At 57.2% G+C, this 18,457-nt stretch overlaps 1 protein-coding gene across 2 annotated transcripts in view; it reads left to right on the top strand.

Moving 5' to 3' along the window:
* The first annotated feature begins 604 nt into the window (after window positions 1-604).
* The window catches only part of Usp53 (ubiquitin specific peptidase 53), a 58,625-nt gene continuing 40,772 nt past the window's right edge, over window positions 605-18,457 (top strand). For both annotated transcript variants that reach the window (XM_076864500.2, XM_076864499.2), the window contains exon 1: window positions 605-761. The gene's annotated coding sequence lies outside the window, so the exon portion shown is untranslated. The remainder of the gene's footprint in view (window positions 762-18,457) is intronic.

Below are 18,457 nucleotides of genomic sequence, written 5' to 3'. Positions count from 1 at the left end.
GTGGAAAGGGGCGCCACAAGCAGGGGCAAGCAACAGGGAAGCAGGAACGCCGGCTTCCAAACGCTGGGGAAGTCCCTCTACAGATGTCACAGCTCCAGGACAGGGCAAGTCACCCCAGGCGGCTGGAAGGACAGCAGAGCAGGCCCTCCCCCAGGGCTCTAACAGCTCAGGACACGGTGCTCCCACAGTAGTCTCCTTCCGAGTCCGGCTCAGGGAGGGCCGCCGCGTTCAGGTCGCCTCATCCCACCGCACCAAGTCCCGACCCCAGGACCCGGCGTGGGCGTGCCAGGGCGAGGGCGGAGCGGCTAGGTAGGCCTGGGAGCTTGGAGGCGGGGCGGCGCGGGCGCTGCGGACGTCCGGGACCGGGCGCGGGCGGGGCGACGTGGGTGGGCGGGGCGACGTGGGCGGGCGGGGCGACGTGGGCGGGCGGGGCGGCGCGGCGGACGCGGGGACGTCACGCGGGCGGGGCGGGGCGCCCCTGTGGGCGGGGCGAGCGTGAGGGAGGGGCGGGACGCCGAGGGGTGGGGCGAGCCCGGCGGGCGGGGCCGGCGCTGGGACCTGTGGGCGCAGGTGTCGCCCCGGCGGCGGGCTGAGCTTCAGCGCGTGCGCAGGCGGCGGCGGCGCGGGGCGGCTCCGGGAACTCCGGGAACTCCGCGGGGCAGAGCGGCTGGGGCGGTGGGTGGGCTCCAGCGGCGGCTCTGCGGGACCGGGCCCCGCTCCACTGCGCCGCACCTCCTGGCGCCCGGCTCGCGGCGCTCACGGTAGGTCTCGGGACGCGCCGGAAAGACCCGGCCCGCGGGACGCTGGTCAGGCCGGGCCCGGCCCGCAGCCTCGCCCTCCCTCCCCACCGGCCTCCGCTCCCGGGCCTCCCGGCCTCCCGGCCTCCCGCTGGCGGGTCGGGTCCAGCCCTGTCCGGCCGCAGCCTCCTCGCGCTGGCGGTCGGGTCCAGCCCTGTCCGGCCGCAGCCTCCTCCCGCTGGCGGTCGGGTCCAGCCCTGTCCGGCCGCAGCCTCCTCCCGCGGGCGGGTCGGGTCCAGCGCTGTCCGGCCGCAGCCTCCTCCCGCTGGCGGGTCGGGTCCAGCGCTGTCCGGCCGCAGCCTCCTCCCGCTGGCGGGTCGGGTCCAGCGCTGTCCGGCCGCAGCCTCCTCCCGCTGGCGGGTCGGGTCCAGCGCTGTCCGGCCGCAGCCTCCTCCCGCTGGCGGTCGGGTCCAGCCCTGTCCGGCCGCAGCCTCCTCCCGCTGGCGGGTCGGGTCCAGCGCTGTCCGGCCGCAGCCTCCTCCCGCTGGCGGGTCGGGTCCAGCCCTGTCCGGCCGCAGCCTCCTCCCGCTGGCGGGTCGGGTCCAGCGCTGTCCGGCCGCAGCCTCCTCCCGCTGGCGGGTCGGGTCCAGCCCTGTCCGGCCGCAGCCTCCTCCCGCTGGCGGGTCGGGTCCAGCCCTGTCCGGCCGCAGCCTCCTCCTGCTGGCGGGTCGGGTCCAGCGCTGTCCGGCCGCAGCCTCCTCCCGCGGGCGGCGGCGGCGCTCACCTGCGTGCGGCTCGCACAGGTGCGGCGGCCTCGCGGGCGTCGGGTCCCGCGGCTCCCCGGGGAGGGGTGTGTCGCCCCCGGGGATTTCAGGGCCACTCTGCAGCCGGCGTCCTGGGTTCAGGAAGTTGAGACTGCGGTCTGCGTCCTCGTAGGAAGCCTTGCTGGTTTTCAGTGTTACGAGGAGTGACTGCTGGCAGTTCTGATGGAGATGAACTTCTGCCTGATTAAACTGATGCTTACTTTTACTCAGTTTATTTTTTGCCCTTTTCCATTCCACGATGATGGTGTAGGCTACCCAGAAAATAGAAGAGAAAAATGAGCCACACTTACTCTGCAAGTAACAGGCTTTATCTGCTGTTGTAAGAACTTCAAGTAGATTCACTGTAGGTAGGACTTACAGTCTGAAAGACAAGATTTTTGTGTAATATTTTAGAGGCTTTTGAAATGAGCTACTTTAAAACAATCTGTGGAGGTTTGTCATTACTGGTCATAAGCTGTGAAGGTGATTTAAAAGTTCATGAGTCATACTAACTGGGAGTTGGGTAGTTCTACAAGTGCAAAAAAGAAGAGACCAGGAACAGGTCTTTCCTTCTCCCTCTGTATTTTCTTAAAAAATTGTTTATTTCCCTGAAAGGTGCAAAAAATAGTTTTTAAAAAATTCCTCTTTTAATGGTATCACACTTTTCTACCTAGTTTATTCTTTTCCATAAAAGTCATAGTACTCTTAAGATTTCAGCATGTACTGTGACTCAAGATTTTTCACATGGTTTGGTTTCAAATGTTACACTGTATTGTTCAAGAAATACAGTTTTGGTACCCCCAGCTTAGAAGTTTGTTTCAGGAAGACACATTTGCACAGAACTTTTTAGCTGGGTGCAGTGCTGTACACCTGTGATCCCAGTGGCTTGGTAGGCTGAGGCAGCATGGTCTCAAGTTCAAAGCCAGTCTCAGCAACTTAGCTACTCAGTGAGATCCTGTCTCTAAAGTTAAAAAAAGAAAGAAGAAAAGTCTAAGAATGGGCTCAGTGGTTAAATGCCCCTGGGTTAAATTCCTGGGTACCAAACAACAACAATAACAACAACAAAAACACTTCTTATCTGTTTTAAGAAGCCAAGGTCAGAGCCACTTTCCTGCTGGGACTTGTTGGAACCTTCTGAAGTAGGGGAAGCATCCCTTTAACTCGGCTTCCCCCAGATAGATTTTTCTTTAGAGTAGTGGGTTAAGCTATCCTACAAAGATATTTAGCTACTAAAATACCTACCAGATACTGTGGCTGGACAGCGTTAACTGAAGGTGCTGCTTGATCATAGACTTAGGGAGAGCTGGGCAGCTCCGAGTAGCACCAGGAACACTCTGCAGCCGGCTTGGCTCTCCTGTTTGTGAGCCCTGCTTTCAGGAAGGAAGTTGGATACGATGGACATCATCTTTGAGGAGCAGTATAGATGTTAGTGGTAATACAAATGGAGCATTAATTTACCGTTATTAATTTGGTACTGATAAAGTGATTTTAGTATATGCACATAATAGGAACAAGAGATGGCTGCAGCTTTTCCACATTTAAAACCTTTAGGGCTAGTTAAATATCCTGACCTGGGCAAGCTGTCACAGGCTCTATTAATAATAGGAATTCTCAGATCCTACATACACGGAATGTGTAGGCAAAAAGTATTTGCACTTTTTATCATTTAATTCAAATCATCTGTTAGTTTGCCCATGATTACAACTGTGGTCATTGGTCAGAATCAAATTCTGATATATTTGTTTTTATGTGTGACCTGATGATTTGTCCTTTTTTTTTTTTTTAAACCCTATGAGTCTTACTTTATGCATTTAGAAACATTGTTCAGAGGAGGCCTTCTTGGACCACACAGAGTCTGTGACAGGAGCAAAGGCTATAAGCTTTGGCCTGAGGTTGAAGAATCTTTGTTCTATATGGAACTTCAGAAAAGTTGCTTCATACTTGTAATTCAGCAGAGAACAAGGCTTTATTGCAACACAAATCACATTTCTCTATCTTTGCTTTAATGAAAAAAATAGTTATCTGGGATGTCATAATATGAAAATAATTACACTAGTTTTCTAATTTATACATTTTGGCCTGCAAAGAAAAAAAAAAAAGGATCTTTTAAGAATATTGTTCCTTTGGAAGTTATTTCTTATCTGCTGTGATCTTCCAGGCTAGCAGTTTATGGAATGAACATCTAGCAACCCACTGTGGTGTGCTAGGCACAGTGGGAGGCACTAGAAATTCAGGTAGTAATAGGACAATGGAATTAGTCCTGAGTAAGAATCCTTCCTTCTCTAAGTCTCATCTCTGGCTGTTCTCAACCTTCCCAATTACATTGAGCTTTTGAAGGTAAAAGGGTCTTTCCTCTTCTACGCCGGCTGTTGTGGGATTCTGCTGCCCCTGTTGCAGAGGGCACGTTACCTCTCCTGCTCGCCTCTGAACTCTGTGTGTCCTTTGTCAGAGATCTATCCCATGTTGCGGCAGAATGAGGACAGTAAGTACAAGCATCTCAAGATAGGTGGACTGTGGCTCCAGGGATGAGAGAAGAGTGCTGCATGGCCAGGGACATGGGGCCGTGGCAAGCAGGGCCAGCACTGTCTTTCTGCTGTATTAGCTTCTGACGTTTCAGTCACTGTCTCTTTCTCCCTAGTCCAAGAATCTTGTAAACCTTGATTTGAAATAATAAACAGAATGAAGTGAAGCTTTCCCAGACTTTCATTTTGTAAGTTAGGGTCTTGCATATGTTAAATTTTCTTAAAGTGAGATAGTTCCATGAACAAAATTGCTTATATCTACTGAGAATTGCTTACACATTTTAATATCAAGAAATCGACACTTTGTTGAATATAGAATTAAAGCTATAGTTAAGTTTGAGATTTAAGGAAATGGAGAAAGATAGAAAAATGAGACAAAATATAATACAGCTCTTTTCTCAAATCTTTGGGTCTACTGTTGAAATCATCATGCATTGAAGATAGCATTATTATGATCAGCTCATGTTTGTTGAGTGCCTCCTGTGTTCTGGTGCTCGTGGTATTTTACACATGGTTTGTGGGGTTCATAGTAACGGTGGGTGCTTTCCGTGTGGAATATGATCCCGGGTGAGGAAGCTGTGGACGTGGAGTGGTGGAGTGGTTGGGCAGGGTGTTGTGTGGCAGGAAGCCATGTCAGAGGGAGCCCCAGTCGTGGGGTTGTGAGGTCTGTGTGGGATATGGGTCCTGCTTGTCAGCCCACTGGTGTTCCTGCCACCTGATCACTGTCAGCTAGTGCCCACTCCCACCAGCCTCCCAAGCTTGGGTGAGCAGGTTGCTTGAGCCCCGAGTCCCTCCTGTGGTGTTGCCACGGAGCAGGTGGCTACACCGCTGTCTCCTCAGTGGAGCCCAAGGCCCAGCTGCTGGGCGACGCTGACGGCCCTGTGCCTGCGCCTGAGTGCCTGCTCATCCTGGCAAAACTGACTTTGAGAAGGTCTGTTGGAGATTTCTCCTTACCTCCTGAGCTTCATTCAGTAACTGTCTGCAAGTACTTAGCCTGTGCCGTGTGTTGTGCTAGGTGCTGGGATTTGCCTTATGTCCTAAGAGGATTGAGCGGAGAGGCAACAAGAAACGAGATCAGCTAGCTACATAGGAAGGTGCCACGCAGCAAGAAATGTAAAGTGCTGGTGATCGCGAGCATGAGGGGTTGAGCATGGTGACCCCAGTTTTGAATAGGTGTGGGCTGCATGTCGAAGGTGAGCTTTTAGAAGAGCGAGGCTCAGGGAAGACGTATTCCAGTCAGCGGAGTCGCACTGCGAAGGCCATGGAGGCTTGGGGCTTGTTCATTGCGCTCAGGAGTGACCAGCCTGGGAGGTGGGAGAGGCTGGAGCATAGGTGGCGGGCAGAGGGATACGGCACCTGCACGTGAATGTCTGAACCTGAAGTTCACACGGTGATACCTAATCCCCGGGGCAGTGCTGTTAAGAGGCAGGGTTTGGGGGTGATCAGGCGCAAAGGTGAAGAAAGCTTATGAGCGGGATCAGGGTCCTCAGGAGAGGCTGGGGAGCTGCCCACCTCTGCCCACCGTGGTCTGGCACCTCTGCAGCCTGCAGAAAGGAGGGCAGTGGATCCTGTTGTTCATAGTAGTCTGGGCTGTGGATTCTTGTCATTGTAGCCGGGATAGGCTCAGTCCGAGGTCTTGGGGGGGCTTACTTGTAAGGCTGCTTGGGTTTTTAGTTGGAATGTAAGGATGCTGACTGTCAGGTTTTGAGCAGAGGAATGATGTCCTGGTCTAATTTGGAGGCTTTCCTTGGTGGCACTTAAGGGTGGACTCAGATCCTAGGTGAGGTGGAAGCTGAGAGGAAGTATGCATCTCTCCTGGCAGAGCAGACAGGACCTGGTAGACTAGGTGCCCACTGGGACTGCAGGGAGTCAGAATCTGACCCGGGACTCATGAGCACCTGGGAAGATGGAGTTGCCCGGTGGGTTGAGAGCCAGGAAGAAGGAACCTGTGAATCAGAGCCCAGTGCTGAGCCTCGTGCAGGCAGAGGAGGGACTTCCTGCCACAGAGCCTGCTCTGCCAGGGGCTCTGGCACGTCCTGTGGTGGGCTGCAGGCTCCTGCTCCCTGCACGCACTCCTCCCCTGTTTCCAGCAGAGGTCAGGGAGAGGCAAAAGCAGTGGAAATAAAGGGCAGTTCTTATCCGGCTCACAGAAATAGAGCCCAAAGTGGAAGACATGGACGGTACCTAAAGTTCTCTTGTTTTTTTAGTGGTGTACAGCACTTTTCCTTATTTAACTTAATTTTCTTGCTTTATAAATTCCCTAACATGTTTCTCCACTCCTGAGCTCCTGGAGCAGCCCTGCTTCTGTGTGTCTGACTCACTCCTTCATGCTGTAGCCCCTCAGCTTTGTGAAAACGGAGGCGCCTCCGTGACAGGGACTGCGCTTGAGCTGCCTCGACTCTGCCTGCTCCGTCCACCTGCTCTGGTCACCTGAAGTGACCCTGAAATACTTTACCAGCAGGTGTCGGCATAATAGTGGCAGGACTTTTGTGACAGGTTTGTGAGGACACAGAAAAATACAAACCCACAGGATAAAAGCAGTAATAAATTATAGTTTGTCATAATTAAAAACTTTTCATCAAACAAAGAACTCTTGAGAGTCAGGGAGACATAGAGCCTGGGAAATAACAAGCAGGATATTTGAACCCCCTTCCCCTGGACAGGTGACCTGAGTGGCACACGCGCATGTGTAAATTGCTGGGAACCAAGTCACGGTGTACGTGCATGTTCTGGTTCATGTGAGTGGTGTTGGAAAGGTGGACAAGGTGGACGGTGCAGCTGCCACTCATGTGCGAAGGTGGGGATTAGGAGAAGGAGATGCTCAGAAGCTTGGGAAAGCAGCTTGGCAGGTTCTTGGAGCGAAGCATACACGTCAGCTGGCAGCCCAGTGGTCCCACTCCTCGGTGTTGCCCAGGAGAGGGGAAGCACGGACGAAGGACTGGGCCTGAGTGTGCATGGCTGTGTGCAGGTCTGCAGGTCAAGGGACGGATGTGTTGGTATACCCGCACAGAAGAGCATCGCTCCGTAATAAAGGAACGGAGAGCTGGTGATTTGTCCAGCAAATCCATGAAACAAGTCGTATCCCAAGTGCTAAAAACCAAACAAAAGATTGTGTGATGTCATCTGTGAGATCCTAGGCAAGTTGGTGTCTGCTTGGGTTGGCTGTATTAGTTTTCTGTTACTGTGTAACACCACAAATTTAGTGGCTTAAAGTAATAACATCATTTCATAGTTTTAGCAGGCCAGATTGCTGATGGGCTCACCTGGGTTCTCGGCTCTGAGCCCCACAAGACTGAGTGTCTGGAGGGCGGCCTCTGAGCTCATGGTCAGGGAAGATGCCTCCAGGTCCAGTCGCATTGCTGGCCTGGAGGTTCCATTGCTTGTGGGCCCCAGGCAAGTCTTTGCTCGCTGTCAGCCAGGATCTGCTCTCTGGTCTAAAGGCTGCTCCATTTCTGTCCTGGGCCTCCAAGGAGCAATGGGACATCAAGTCCATTTTGTCCTTGGAATGTGAGATGTCTGGCTTTCTTTGACATGAGTCAGAGAAAGTTCTCTGCTTCTAAGGACTGTGTGATAAGATCAGACCCAACTGAATACTCTCCCTATGCCAGGACCATCTGTGCCATACGGCAGTTTACCAAGGGGTTGGTGTCTCCTCTTAACCACAGGTTCCAGGGAATGGGGTGTGCACCTGAGCATGTTGCTTCATACACGAGCATCACCCAGGATTTGGTGTTTCCTCTTAAACACAGGTTCCTTGGTGGAGTGTGCACCTGAGCATGCTGCTTCATATGAGAGCATCACCTAGGAATTGGTGTCTCATCACAGTGCAGTGGGTGTACACTGGTGGGGTGTGCACCTGAGCCTGCTGTCTCACGTGAGAGCATCACCAAGATGTTGGTGTCTCATCACGGTGCAGGGGGGTGTGGACTTGGGTGGGGTGTGCACCTGAGCCTGCTTTCTCACATAAGAGCGTCACCAAGGTGTTGGTGTCTCGTCACAGTGTGTTGGGGTATAGACCTGGGTGGGGTGTGCACCTGAGCCTGCTGTCTCACGTGAGAGCGTTGGTGTCTCATCACAGTGCAGTGGGGTGTGCACCTGAGCCTGCTGTCTCACGTGAGCGTGTCACTAAGGCGTAGGTGTCTCGTCATGGCATAGTGGGCTGTGGACCTGGGTGGGGTGGAGTGCTCTTAGCATGGCCTTTGTGATTATGGACCAGGGAGATGTTCAGGGGCAGAAGCATTGTATGGCTTGGTGTGGAGGTGATGACATTACTGTGTCAAAGCTCATTGAACTGTCCGCTAGAGGTGTGATTGTGTGGACTAACTTCTCTCCTATAAAAGCTGGTTAATTTTAAAACCCTAGATATAAAAGTACTGACTGAGAAAATTGACTTCCAAATTGTGTTTCATCTTGTTGAATAGTAAATATGCTACCACATAAACAGGGTTGAGAAGAGAGGGCGGGGAGCTAGAGCTCGGGGTGGGAGGAGGTGGGCCAGCAGAGGGAAGGAGAAGTGGCTGCTGCCTGTGCCTGCACCTTCTCTGGGTGTGTCCTCTGTCACGTCCTTACTCTCTGCTCTAGGTGCTGTGCTGGAGGTCCTACGGCCCATGGTCCTTCTCCAGGTGGTTTTTTCCCTGGGTCCTTGCTCTCTGCCCTAGGTACTGTGCTGAGGGTCCTAAAGTCTAGGTGTAATCTTTCCTGTGTCCTTGCTCTCTGTGCCCAGGTGCTGTGCTGGAGGTCCTAAAAACAATGATCTGAGCAGCTTTAGCCCCAGGCTGATCAGACCCAGGAGCATTTGTGCACAGCATGGACTGTAGTGTGTCTGTCCTGCTGTTCTGCTGTGATGTAGAAGAAGTCTGAGAAGAGGGCACCGTGCGCCAACCCCAGTGGGGCAGGCATCTGCAAGCCCTCTGCCCTCCTGGTGAACCCTGCATTCCCTTCTTTCCCTGTGATTTGTCAGGTGTTTACGTGTCCACGACTTGCAGACCATTGTCTAGCCTTGAACTTCTTGCCACGATGCTCTTGGTTACCTGAGCGTGTACTGGGCCTCTTCCTGCCTATTTCATAGAAATAGGTTCATCCTCTCATGCCGGGGCCCTCTGAGCTGATATAGCCATCATGGCAGAACCTGAGCCCTGTGCTTCCTATGTGCCTCATCTCCTTCTCCCCAATTACTCCTCCTCCTGCACTCATGCAGGACCACATTTCTTTCTTCCATGTTCCTTAACCAGCCTTGAGGTCACCACTTTACGGTGCAGTCACTACTCTCAAATCCATCTATTCACTGACCTGGTCTTTGCAAATAACTTGTGCAGTGGTCATTTCTGTGCTTCAAACAAACAAAAATGTACCACCACCCAAGAGGTGAGGGCTGTATGTCTTAAGTGACCTTCAAACCTGCAAGAGGTCTCTGGCTCTCCCCACCTGTGCTGTGGGGTGCAGGCTCCTGGCTCCTCCTGTGGACCTCCTCACCTTGTGCTGTGGGGTGCAGGCTCCTGGCTCCTCCTGTGGACCTCCTCACCTTGTGCTGTGGGGTGCAGGCTTCTGGCTCCTCCTGTGGACCTCCTCACCTTGTGCTGTGGGGTGCAGGGCTTCTTGCTCCTTCTGTGGACCTCCTCACCTTGTGCCATGGGGTGCAGGCTCCTGGCTCCTCCTGTGGACCTCCTCACCTTGTGTTGTGGGGTGCAGGCTCCTGGCTCCTCCTGTGGACCTCCTCACCTTGTGTTGTGGGGTGCAGGCTCCTGGCTCCTCCTGTGGACCTCCTCACCTTGTGTTGTGGGGTGCAGGCTCCTGGCTCCTCCTGTGGACCTCCTCACCTTGTGCTGTGGGGTGCAGGCTCCTGGCTCCTGTGGACCTCCTCACCTTGTGCTGTGGGGTGCAGGCTCCTGGCTCCTCCTGTGGACCTCCTCACCTTGTGCTGTGGGGTGCAGGCTCCTGGCTCCTCCTGTGGACCTCCTCACCTTGTGCTGTGGGGTGCAGGCTCCTGGCTCCTCCTGTGGACCTCCTCACCTTGTGCTGTGGGGTGCAGGCTCCTGGCTCCTCCTGTGGACCTCCTCACCTTGTGCTGTGGGGTGCAGGCTCCTGGCTCCTCCTGTGGACCTCCTCACCTTGTGCTGTGGGGTGCAGGATTCTTGCTCCTTCTGTGGACCTCCTCACCTTGTGCTGTGGGGTACAGGCTTCTTGCTCCTCCTGTGGACCTCCTCACCTTGTGCCATGGGGTGCAGGCTCCTGGCTCCTCCTGTGGACCTCCTCACCTTGTGCTGTGGGGTGCAGGGCTTCTTGCTCCTCCTGTGGACCTCCTCACCTTGTGCTGTGGGGTACAGGCTCCTGGCTCCTCCTGTGGACCTCCTCACCTTGTGCTGTGGGGTGCAGGCTCCTGGCTCCTCCTGTGGACCTCCTCACCTTGTGCTGTGGGGTGCAGGATTCTTGCTCCTCCTGTGGACCTCCTCACCTTGTGCTGTGGGGTGCAGGGCTTCTTGCTCCTCCTGTGGACCTCCTCACCTTGTGCCGTGGGGTGCAGGCTCCTGGCTCCTCCTGTGGACCTCCTCACCTTGTGCTGTGGGGTACAGGGCTTCTTGCTCCTCCTGTGGACCTCCTCACCTTGTGCCATGGGGTGCAGGCTCCTGGCTCCTCCTGTGGACCTCCTCACCTTGTGCTGTGGGGTGCAGGCTTCTTGCTCCTCCTGTGGACCTCCTCACCTTGTGCTGTGGGGTGCAGGCTTCTTGCTCCTCCTGTGGACCTCCTCACCTTGTGCCGTGGGGTGCAGGGCTTCTTGCTCCTCCTGTGGACCTCCTCACCTTGTGCTGTGGGGTGCAGGCCTCTTGCTCCTCCTGTGGACCTCCTCACCTTGTGCCATGGGGTGCAGGCTCCTGGCTCCTCCTGTGGACCTCCTCACCTTGTGCTGTGGGGTGCAGGCTTCTTGCTCCTCCTGTGGACCTCCTCACCTTGTGCTGTGGGGTGCAGGCTTCTTGCTCCTCCTGTGGACCTCCTCACCTTGTGCTGTGGGGTGCAGGGCTTCTTGCTCCTCCTGTGGACCTCCTCACCTTGTGCTGTGGGGTGCAGGCCTCTTGCTCCTCCTGTGGACCTCCTCACCTTGTGCTGTGGGGTGCAGGATTCTTGCTCCTCCTGTGGACCTCCTCACCTTGTGCTGTGGGGTGCAGGGCTTCTTGCTCCTCCTGTGGACCTCCTCACCTTGTGCTGTGGGGTGCAGGCTCCTGGCTCCTCCTGTGGACCTCCTCACCTTGTGCTGTGGGGTACAGGGCTTCTTGCTCCTCCTGTGGACCTCCTCACCTTGTGCTGTGGGGTACAGGGCTTCTTGCTCCTCCTGTGGACCTCCTCACCTTGTGCCATGGGGTGCAGGATTCTTGCTCCTCCTGTGGACCTCCTCACCTTGTGCTGTGGGGTGCAGGCCTCTTGCTCCTCCTGTGGACCTCCTCACCTTGTGCCGTGGGGTGCAGGCTCCTGGCTCCTCCTGTGGACCTCCTCACCTTGTGCTGTGGGGTGCAGGCCTCTTGCTCCTCCTGTGGACCTCCTCACCTTGTGCCATGGGGTGCAGGCTCCTGGCTCCTCCTGTGGACCTCCTCACCTTGTGCTGTGGGGTGCAGGATTCTTGCTCCTCCTGTGGACCTCCTCACCTTGTGCTGTGGGGTGCAGGCTTCTTGCTCCTCCTGTGGACCTCCTCACCTTGTGCTGTGGGGTACAGGGCTTCTTGCTCCTCCTGTGGACCTCCTCACCTTGTGCTGTGGGGTGCAGGCTCCTGGCTCCTCCTGTGGACCTCCTTACCTTGTGCTGTGGGGTGCAGGGCTTCTTGCTCCTCCTGTGGACCTCCTCACCTTGTGCCATGGGGTGCAGGCTCCTGGCTCCTCCTGTGGACCTCCTCACCTTGTGCTGTGGGGTGCAGGGCTTCTTGCTCCTCCTGTGGACCTCCTCACCTTGTGCTGTGGGGTGCAGGCTCCTGGCTCCTCCTGTGGACCTCCTGACCTTGTGCTGTGGGGTGCAGGCTTCTTGCTCCTCCTGTGGACCTCCTCACCTTGTGCTGTGGGGTGCAGGGCTTCTTGCTCCTCCTGTGGACCTCCTCACCTTGTGCTGTGGGGTACAGGGCTTCTTGCTCCTCCTGTGGACCTCCTCACCTTGTGCTGTGGGGTGCAGGCCTCTTGCTCCTCCTGTGGACCTCCTCACCTTGTGCTGTGGGGTGCAGGATTCTTGCTCCTCCTGTGGACCTCCTCACCTTGTGCTGTGGGGTGCAGGGCTTCTTGCTCCTCCTGTGGACCTCCTCACCTTGTGCTGTGGGGTACAGGCTTCTTGCTCCTCCTGTGGACCTCCTCACCTTGTGCTGTGGGGTGCAGGCTCCTGGCTCCTCCTGTGGACCTCCTCACCTTGTGCTGTGGGGTGCAGGCTCCTGGCTCCTCCTGTGGACTTCCTCACCTTGTGCTGTGGGGTGCAGGCTTCTTGCTCCTCCTGTGGACCTCCTCACCTTGTGCTGTGGGGTGCAGGCTCCTGGCTCCTCCTGTGGACTTCCTCACCTTGTGCTGTGGGGTGCAGGATTCTTGCTCCTTCTGTGGACCTCCTCACCTTGTGCTGTGGGGTGCAGGGCTTCTTGCTCCTCCTGTGGACCTCCTCACCTTGTGCTGTGGGGTACAGGCTTCTTGCTCCTCCTGTGGACCTCCTCACCTTGTGCTGTGGGGTGCAGGCTCCTGGCTCCTCCTGTGGACCTCCTCACCTTGTGCTGTGGGGTGCAGGATTCTTGCTCCTCCTGTGGACCTCCTCACCTTGTGCTGTGGGGTGCAGGGCTTCTTGCTCCTCCTGTGGACCTCCTCACCTTGTGCCATGGGGTGCAGGCTCCTGGCTCCTCCTGTGGACCTCCTCACCTTGTGCTGTGGGGTACAGGGCTTCTTGCTCCTCCTGTGGACCTCCTCACCTTGTGCCATGGGGTGCAGGCTCCTGGCTCCTCCTGTGGACCTTCTCACCTTGTGCTGTGGGGTGCAGGCTTCTTGCTCCTCCTGTGGACCTCCTCACCTTGTGCTGTGGGGTGCAGGCTCCTGGCTCCTCCTGTGGACCTCCTCACCTTGTGCTGTGGGGTGCAGGCTCCTGGCTCCTCCTGTGGACCTCCTCACCTTGTGCTGTGGGGTGCAGGCTCCTGGCTCCTCCTGTGGACCTCCTCACCTTGTGCTGTGGGGTGCAGGCTCCTGGCTCCTCCTGTGGACCTCCTCACCTTGTGCTGTGGGGTGCAGGCTCCTGGCTCCTCCTGTGGACCTCCTCACCTTGTGCTGTGGGGTGCAGGATTCTTGCTCCTTCTGTGGACCTCCTCACCTTGTGCTGTGGGGTACAGGCTTCTTGCTCCTCCTGTGGACCTCCTCACCTTGTGCCATGGGGTGCAGGCTCCTGGCTCCTCCTGTGGACCTCCTCACCTTGTGCTGTGGGGTGCAGGGCTTCTTGCTCCTCCTGTGGACCTCCTCACCTTGTGCTGTGGGGTACAGGCTCCTGGCTCCTCCTGTGGACCTCCTCACCTTGTGCTGTGGGGTGCAGGCTCCTGGCTCCTCCTGTGGACCTCCTCACCTTGTGCTGTGGGGTGCAGGATTCTTGCTCCTCCTGTGGACCTCCTCACCTTGTGCTGTGGGGTGCAGGGCTTCTTGCTCCTCCTGTGGACCTCCTCACCTTGTGCCATGGGGTGCAGGCTCCTGGCTCCTCCTGTGGACCTCCTCACCTTGTGCTGTGGGGTACAGGGCTTCTTGCTCCTCCTGTGGACCTCCTCACCTTGTGCCATGGGGTGCAGGCTCCTGGCTCCTCCTGTGGACCTCCTCACCTTGTGCTGTGGGGTGCAGGCTTCTTGCTCCTCCTGTGGACCTCCTCACCTTGTGCTGTGGGGTGCAGGCTTCTTGCTCCTCCTGTGGACCTCCTCACCTTGTGCTGTGGGGTGCAGGGCTTCTTGCTCCTCCTGTGGACCTCCTCACCTTGTGCTGTGGGGTGCAGGCCTCTTGCTCCTCCTGTGGACCTCCTCACCTTGTGCCATGGGGTGCAGGCTCCTGGCTCCTCCTGTGGACCTCCTCACCTTGTGCTGTGGGGTGCAGGCTTCTTGCTCCTCCTGTGGACCTCCTCACCTTGTGCTGTGGGGTGCAGGCTTCTTGCTCCTCCTGTGGACCTCCTCACCTTGTGCTGTGGGGTGCAGGGCTTCTTGCTCCTCCTGTGGACCTCCTCACCTTGTGCTGTGGGGTGCAGGCCTCTTGCTCCTCCTGTGGACCTCCTCACCTTGTGCTGTGGGGTGCAGGATTCTTGCTCCTCCTGTGGACCTCCTCACCTTGTGCTGTGGGGTGCAGGGCTTCTTGCTCCTCCTGTGGACCTCCTCACCTTGTGCTGTGGGGTGCAGGCTCCTGGCTCCTCCTGTGGACCTCCTCACCTTGTGCTGTGGGGTACAGGGCTTCTTGCTCCTCCTGTGGACCTCCTCACCTTGTGCTGTGGGGTACAGGGCTTCTTGCTCCTCCTGTGGACCTCCTCACCTTGTGCCATGGGGTGCAGGATTCTTGCTCCTCCTGTGGACCTCCTCACCTTGTGCTGTGGGGTGCAGGCCTCTTGCTCCTCCTGTGGACCTCCTCACCTTGTGCCGTGGGGTGCAGGCTCCTGGCTCCTCCTGTGGACCTCCTCACCTTGTGCTGTGGGGTGCAGGCCTCTTGCTCCTCCTGTGGACCTCCTCACCTTGTGCCATGGGGTGCAGGCTCCTGGCTCCTCCTGTGGACCTCCTCACCTTGTGCTGTGGGGTGCAGGATTCTTGCTCCTCCTGTGGACCTCCTCACCTTGTGCTGTGGGGTGCAGGCTTCTTGCTCCTCCTGTGGACCTCCTCACCTTGTGCTGTGGGGTACAGGGCTTCTTGCTCCTCCTGTGGACCTCCTCACCTTGTGCTGTGGGGTGCAGGCTCCTGGCTCCTCCTGTGGACCTCCTTACCTTGTGCTGTGGGGTGCAGGGCTTCTTGCTCCTCCTGTGGACCTCCTCACCTTGTGCCATGGGGTGCAGGCTCCTGGCTCCTCCTGTGGACCTCCTCACCTTGTGCTGTGGGGTGCAGGGCTTCTTGCTCCTCCTGTGGACCTCCTCACCTTGTGCTGTGGGGTGCAGGCTCCTGGCTCCTCCTGTGGACCTCCTGACCTTGTGCTGTGGGGTGCAGGCTTCTTGCTCCTCCTGTGGACCTCCTCACCTTGTGCTGTGGGGTGCAGGGCTTCTTGCTCCTCCTGTGGACCTCCTCACCTTGTGCTGTGGGGTACAGGGCTTCTTGCTCCTCCTGTGGACCTCCTCACCTTGTGCTGTGGGGTGCAGGCCTCTTGCTCCTCCTGTGGACCTCCTCACCTTGTGCTGTGGGGTGCAGGATTCTTGCTCCTCCTGTGGACCTCCTCACCTTGTGCTGTGGGGTGCAGGGCTTCTTGCTCCTCCTGTGGACCTCCTCACCTTGTGCTGTGGGGTACAGGCTTCTTGCTCCTCCTGTGGACCTCCTCACCTTGTGCTGTGGGGTGCAGGCTCCTGGCTCCTCCTGTGGACCTCCTCACCTTGTGCTGTGGGGTGCAGGCTCCTGGCTCCTCCTGTGGACTTCCTCACCTTGTGCTGTGGGGTGCAGGCTTCTTGCTCCTCCTGTGGACCTCCTCACCTTGTGCTGTGGGGTGCAGGCTCCTGGCTCCTCCTGTGGACTTCCTCACCTTGTGCTGTGGGGTGCAGGATTCTTGCTCCTTCTGTGGACCTCCTCACCTTGTGCTGTGGGGTGCAGGGCTTCTTGCTCCTCCTGTGGACCTCCTCACCTTGTGCTGTGGGGTACAGGCTTCTTGCTCCTCCTGTGGACCTCCTCACCTTGTGCTGTGGGGTGCAGGCTCCTGGCTCCTCCTGTGGACCTCCTCACCTTGTGCTGTGGGGTGCAGGATTCTTGCTCCTCCTGTGGACCTCCTCACCTTGTGCTGTGGGGTGCAGGGCTTCTTGCTCCTCCTGTGGACCTCCTCACCTTGTGCCATGGGGTGCAGGCTCCTGGCTCCTCCTGTGGACCTCCTCACCTTGTGCTGTGGGGTACAGGGCTTCTTGCTCCTCCTGTGGACCTCCTCACCTTGTGCCATGGGGTGCAGGCTCCTGGCTCCTCCTGTGGACCTTCTCACCTTGTGCTGTGGGGTGCAGGCTTCTTGCTCCTCCTGTGGACCTCCTCACCTTGTGTTGTGGGGTGCAGGCTTCTTGCTCCTCCTGTGGACCTCCTCACCTTGTGCTGTGGGGTGCAGGCTCCTGGCTCCTGTGGACCTCCTCACCTTGTGCTGTGGGGTGCAGGCTCCTGGCTCCTGTGGACCTCCTCACCTTGTGCTGTGGGGTACAGGGCTTCTTGCTCCTCCTGTGGACCTCCTCACCTTGTGCCATGGGGTGCAGGCTCCTGGCTCCTCCTGTGGACCTCCTCACCTTGTGCTGTGGGGTGCAGGGCTTCTTGCTCCTCCTGTGGACCTCCTCACCTTGTGCTGTGGGGTGCAGGCTCCTGGCTCCTCCTGTGGACCTCCTCATCTTGTGCTGTGGGGTGCAGGCTTCTTGCTCCTCCTGTGGACCTCCTCACCTTGTGTTGTGGGGTGCAGGCTTCTTGCTCCTCCTGTGGACCTCCTCACCTTGTGCTGTGGGGTGCAGGGCTTCTTGCTCCTCCTGTGGACCTCCTCACCTTGTGCCATGGGGTGCAGGCTCCTGGCTCCTCCTGTGGACCTCCTCACCTTGTGCTGTGGGGTGCAGGCTTCTTGCTCCTCCTGTGGACCTCCTCACCTTGTGCTGTGGGGTGCAGGCTCCTGGCTCCTGTGGACCTCCCACTTTGTGCCTCGCGTGTGGCTTCTTCCTATGTGGGTCTCTTCTTTCTGTGAAATCTATTCTGTCCTCCACATGTGCATGAACCTGGTAGGTGTTCCCAAGGTGTGGCCCCCCTGACTTCCTCTGGGGCCTGTGTCCCCGTGCTGTAAGGCTGCCTGACTCCTCATGGGCCTGTGTCTTGTTCTCCTTTCTGGAGCTCAGCAGCTGGTGGCTCCATCCTCCTTTCTCTGTGTGGGACAGCTCCTGTATGTTGCTCCTTCTCCTTCTCCTGCCTCTTTTCTCAGACACTGCTCTGTGTGTTTATTAAACGTCTTACAGTCTCCTGTCATGTCTGAATTTCCAAGATCTTTGAATTATTCTTTTCTATGAATCCTGTCTTCCTTTTTATTCAGCACTTATGTTGCTGTATGTAAAAGCATTATGACTCTCCTGACACCACCTGGTTGGCCACCTGTACAGTCCACCTTTTGCCATCCTGCCCGTGGTTCACATCCGGCCTTCTCCTGCCCTGGTCCACGCCTGGGCTCCTCCCGCTTCTGGGCCACGTCCAGGCTCCTCCAGCTCCTTGTCCACGTCCTGGCTCGTCCCTCCTGTGTCCACTTCTGGGCTCCTCCTGCCTGTGGTCCACATCCTGGCTCCTCCCGCTCTTGTAACTTGCGTGTGGCTTCTTCCTATGTGGGTCTCTTCTTTCTGTGAATCCTACTCTGTCCCCCACATGTGCATGAACCTGGCAGGTGTTCCCAGGTGTGGCCCCATCAGCCTGTTGCAGGTTGATGTCTTGCCAGAGCCTGTGATCATGGAAGCACCCATTTTACTAATCAGCATGAAAGCAGGTTCCTCTCCCTGTCTGCACATCCTGGGTTTCCCATCCTGGCCCACGTCCTGGCTCCTCCAGCTCCTTGTCCACATCCTGGCTCGTCCCTCCTGTGGTCCACTTCTGCGCTCCTCCCATCCGTGATCCACATCCTGGCTCCTCCCGCTCCTGGTCCACGGCCTGGCTCTCCTGGTCCACGGCCTGGGCTCCTCCTGCTCCTGGTCCACGGCCTGGCTCTCCTGGTCCACGGCCTGGCTCCTCCCTCTCCTGGTCCACGACTGGGCTTCTCCCACTCCTGGTCCACGGCCTGGCTCTCCTGGTCCACGGCCTGGCTCCTCCCTCTCCTGGTCCACATCCTGGCTCGTCCCTCCTGTGTCCACTTCTGGGCTCCTCCTGCTCCTGGTCCACGGCCTGGCTCCTCCCGCTCCTGGTCCACGTCTGGGCTCATGCTGTCGTGGTCCACGTCTGGGCACATGTTGCCATTAGCTCTTCCTGGATCCTCAGGGCGGTGGCCCAAGTGATCTCAGAAAACGAATGCACCTACTATGGCCTTGACAGAAGGCAGTGCCCAGGATGGACTCTGGCTCTGGGTCGTGCAGGTTCTTGATGGTGTTGAGTCCCACAGGCCACTCCAGCAGGGCATCCCAGGGCCCCTCTCCCACGGGTGCCCCGCCTCACACTGAGGGTGTCCTGACTCCAGGTCGACAGGGACAAAGCAGTGTTTTGTTTTAATTTGAGATTTTCTGTGGCTGAAAGGTACATTTGGAGCAGTTTCATTTTCTGGGT

Source organism: Callospermophilus lateralis, chromosome 8, assembly GCF_048772815.1.
Source record: "Callospermophilus lateralis isolate mCalLat2 chromosome 8, mCalLat2.hap1, whole genome shotgun sequence".
Lineage (NCBI taxonomy): Eukaryota > Metazoa > Chordata > Mammalia > Rodentia > Sciuridae > Callospermophilus > Callospermophilus lateralis.
The sequence above is the reverse complement of the archived record's forward strand: the minus strand, read 5'-3'. Positions and strand labels throughout refer to the sequence as shown.